Below are 5,220 nucleotides of genomic sequence, written 5' to 3'. Positions count from 1 at the left end.
GCATCGCTGAAAATTAATAAAGTAGACGTTAGTTCGTCAATACAGATAGGATTGAAAAAGCATTACAGACTGGTATAATTAAATTACCGTTCTGTAGGACAGATGTTAAAGTCTTTACATTAACTAGCGGGATTCAGTCTACAAGTATATCAAACGTTGCTATTGGCCAACTACCTTATAGAATAACTCTCAGATTAGTTTCTAATTCTGCATTTACTGGAAATGTGAAGCGAATCTTTTAATTTTAAAAATTATGATTTAAATTATATATGTTTATCAAAAGACAATCAAATGATTCCTTCTAAACCCTATACTCCAGATTATAGCAATAAAATTTATGCAAGAAATTTTATCTCGTTATTCGAAGATACTGGATGTATTCATCATCACAAATCTATAAATATATCGTACGACAAGTACCAAGATGGTTATACATTATATTGTTTCGATCTTACACCTGATAAATCAGGATCTGAATTGCAGTTTAAGTTTATTAAACTGTAAAGTTTAATAAACTTAAACAATACTCAGTATTATTAAACTTCACAACATAGGTTTATAAACATTTTTTATTGATTTTTTTTATTGATTTTATTGATTTTTTAGTGTGAACCAGCAAGGAAATTTGGGCATTAAATTAAAGTTCTCGAAAGCAATACCAGAAACCGTAAACATTATTTGTTTGCTAGAATATAATACAGTAATACCCTAAAAATCGATCATTCATGAACTGTATCTGTCGATTATTAATGAATACCGTTACGTTGTGGAGATTAGCAGCGAGCGATCCGAATATAAAAAGAAAATTCAGAGGAGTTTTTGCATCGGATGATCTGCCATTTTGAGTTGGTAATAAACAATCTTTTATAATTAATTTAGAACGAAAAAATAAGCTGGAAAGTTATTGGGTATCAGTATTTTTATAAAAGATATAAATTCTTGGTAAATATAATCTATACTGTATCGGTCTTTATTTCGATATAATTCAATTTGCATCATTACTTAATGTTAAATTCTTATCTCGCGTCCACGTTTTTATATTAAATTTATATACTAATGAATAATAATTAATTTTATATTGCAAAGTTTATGAAACGTATACTACTGAGGTTAGCCGATTCGGTGAAAAGTGTCAGGACAGCAGAGTGGTCAATAGAATCTTGTGGGTGTGGAAAGACTCACAGCAGTGGCGTAGCATAGTGGGGGGCAGCAGGGGCAGCCCGCCCCAGGCTGCACTTTTTAGGGGGCAGCAAAATTTCACAATAAATAATAATATCTTGTAAAAATTTGAACCAGTTCATTTCATAATTTCGTCGCATCTATGATTCACACCAATTGAAATAAGCACGAAATAGCATCCATGTGTACTATTAACTTTACCTGTAAATATCATGCGCGACCTTTTTTTTTCTTGTGCGATTCATTTGTATTCATATACACCGCCAATATCCAATAGAGCTACATCATCTAGGTTACTTCTGTTACTCCTATCCAAGTCACCCTAGTCGCTAACTGTAACTGATTTAGAACCGGCATGCACTGCACATTATTCTTTGCATTGCAAAGTGACATACGCACTCGTCAGGAAATTCTGGAACCAGCAAACAGTATAAAGAACAAAAACGTTTATACAGTCTACCCCCTATAACGCGGGTTCATATAATGCAGATTCATATATCGCAGCGATAAACTTGCGATTGTATTCCTATAAAGACGCTAAAAGAGACTCGTGAAATGCGGTAAAACGTCATCACCGACTTGTGTCACGACAGGATTGGTCGAATCTAGACCAATAGTGGACAAGTAGCTGAACTACTTACAAGCTATAGAGTTTAGGCAGGTAAGTTGAGTTTGCTATTGNTAAATTTAGTTATATATATATATATAATGATAAATGTAAAAACAAAACAAATTATATTTCGAAAGTTATTTTTAATATACAATTATAACGATGGGCAATCTAGTTTCAAAAACGTTCTAGTGATGAAACGAGACATATCCGGTCAATTGGTCAAAGTCAGCACGTGGCAACCAGAAATATGTGGGGAATAACACAGGAGAGCTAAATGGGTCTTTACAAAGATTCATTTGTCAAAATTCGATTTCACATTATTTGTGTTTCCATTTTCCCAACGAGCAACATATGCGCAAATCTCGCATTACTGCCTGTTTGTAGAGAGTGTCGCCATTTTGAATATATTTTGACGCGGTTCTCGGTTTCACGAGTACCTACAAGCAGTGTTTTTTTAAGAAAAAAAACGTGGTCGAACGCTCATTAGATTACTGAAAATATATTACATGGATAGTACACAAGATTTGGCACGCAAGCAGCAGCAGGACCGTCTTTATAATTTTTTTGCCGATCTTCTATGCTCAACAGAGCGATTCAACCCGGACCGAACATCAAATTTTCAAAAATTCTCTTAAACCTTATAAAATATATAGAAAAAAGGTGGTTGAACGCTGTTCCATTGCGTTCTATGACAAAAAAAGCAATGCCTACGAGTCTAGTTTTTTTATGCGCGCATGATTTCGGCATCTAATACTCTGCGCCAAATTACAACTCCTGACATGTATACTCCTTCATACCTCTATGCTGGTAAGACAGCAGGCAATGCGATTTTATAAACAAGACATACTGTTGTCAATTACAAGAAAGTAATTATGATTATTCTTGAAATAGGTTTTACGTTATACTTTAATTATAATTTATGTCGCTGCGTTAACTCTTTGTGAAATTACTTATATTTCGATACGTTGTTTAGAAAAACATTATATTAGTTTAGCATAATAAAAATAATATTGAAATGAAAGATTATATAATTATTCCCGACCATACCTTTAGTAAATTATGCTTACCCCGAAAATAGTGCCTTCCATATCTCTGATAACGTCTTCTTCCGATATTAAATCTTGTTTGAGATGAAGATCCAACAGGGAATCGATAATACGCTGTTTTGTTTTCATCTTTAGTTCTGCTTCATTACGTGTCTCTTTGTCTAAGGAATGTTGCTGCTGCATTTTTTTCACCGAACTTTCTTTTTTTCTCTTAAACAGCTACACATTAAATTAAATCATTCATTACTTAAATCAAAACACAAAATTCTATTCATTAGTTGAGTTTACCTTTTCGTCGAAACGATGAATTAATTCAACGTCTCTCTTGTAATTTTTTCCCATCTTACTCATGAAGAAAATTGGAAAAAACCAGTACATTGGATTTACTGACCATGCAGGAAAACATTCTAGAATTCTAAATTTTAATGTAAATTATTATTATACATTCATTATCGTTGTTATTTTTCTCATGTATACGGAAGATGGGTAGAATATTTGTATACTATGAAACGAAAATCTAAACGTCTCTTTTGTAAATTTTTCCCATTTTACTCATGAAGAAAATTGGGGAAAGCCAGTACATTGGATTTAATAGCCATTGAGGAAAATACNCAGGCTGCACTTTTTAGGGGGCAGCAAAATTTCACAATAAATAATAATATCTTGTAAAAATTTGAACCAGTTCATTTCATAATTTCGTCGCATCTATGATTCACACCAATTGAAATAAGCACGAAATAGCATCCATGTGTACTATTAACTTTACCTGTAAATATCATGCGCGACCTTTTTTTTTCTTGTGCGATTCATTTGTATTCATATACACCGCCAATATCCAATAGAGCTACATCATCTAGGTTACTTCTGTTACTCCTATCCAAGTCACCCTAGTCGCTAACTGTAACTGATTTAGAACCGGCATGCACTGCACATTATTCTTTGCATTGCAAAGTGACATACGCACTCGTCAGGAAATTCTGGAACCAGCAAACAGTATAAAGAACAAAAACGTTTATACAGTCTACCCCCTATAACGCGGGTTCATATAATGCAGATTCATATATCGCAGCGATAAACTTGCGATTGTATTCCTATAAAGACGCTAAAAGAGACTCGTGAAATGCGGTAAAACGTCATCACCGACTTGTGTCACGACAGGATTGGTCGAATCTAGACCAATAGTGGACAAGTAGCTGAACTACTTACAAGCTATAGAGTTTAGGCAGGTAAGTTGAGTTTGCTATTGTCTGTACAGTATATCAATTAGGTACTGTAAGTCTAATACAGTACAGTAATTTTATACATTTCTTGTGAAAAAAACATTTTTTACTCAACGGCCATAAAAATTATTTCTATTAATGATGTCTCCAAAGTTCAACAAATTTTTTGCAGAAAAATAACTTATCAGAAAACGCGTCAGCCATTAGGTACACTGCTCCGCGACAAAAACAAGCTTAAGCAATGGCATGGTCGAACGGTGAACTCTCAGTTAGTAATCCTACAATTTTTTGTTTATACCATAGTTTATATGGATTATTTAAAAAATGGCAATGGCATGGTCATTGCCATTTTTTATATATACGTGTTTTGGAAATGTTGAGTGAAATTATTCTAGAATCGATTAATTTTATGCAAGAAAACCTTTTAAACAGCTGTATTCCATAAACTACACACGTGTGGTGCTGTGAATGGCTCATGTATTTAAGGATTTCCACAACATGAAATTCTTATAAACTGGAACGTATCTACCGCGTTATAGGGGGTTGACTGTACTAGAAATGACTGTATAACATTAACGCATATTGATTTTCTTCTGTTGATTTGTTGTAAAATATATTGTTTAGGTGCTTAACTTTTAAAAGTATAATGTAGTTTGTTGTTTAATAAACTTTTCCTTCATTCTTTCCTATTATTCGACATTTTTGCTTATCCATAGTTTTGTCTGCCTGTTTAGGTTGGATAATCCAGACTCTACTGTATATGTAAAGGCACATTTTAAAAACCCATATTTTACGAAAATTAGAAAATAAAACAACCTGAAAACTTAGAGACGAGCGAAAAATCCAAAACTGGGTTTTAAAATCTGCTCACGACGCGTCTCGATCTCATTCTCCAATCTTGTTTGGTATCGCTGCTATTAAGCGCGATGTTTAAAACATCGCTGGCGATGGCCACGACCAAGAAGACGTCCACGATACATTTCCGGTGACATTAACCTATCCAATTTCAAAATTTCTCTCCGTTGCGTGTCTCTCCGGATTGAATTTTTGCCTATGCCTAACGAAAATTTCCCGTTTTTGAAAAAATAATCGTGGCTATTGTATCGTCCGAAATTAGTTTTTTTATTTTGCAAAAACAATATACAGTTTAACCCGATTATAA

This window comes from Centruroides sculpturatus, unplaced genomic scaffold, assembly GCF_000671375.1.
Source record: "Centruroides sculpturatus isolate CEXI.00-Female unplaced genomic scaffold, Cexi_2.0 scaffold242, whole genome shotgun sequence".
NCBI classification, from domain to species: Eukaryota; Metazoa; Arthropoda; class Arachnida; order Scorpiones; family Buthidae; genus Centruroides; species Centruroides sculpturatus.
The sequence above is the reverse complement of the archived record's forward strand: the minus strand, read 5'-3'. Positions refer to the sequence as shown.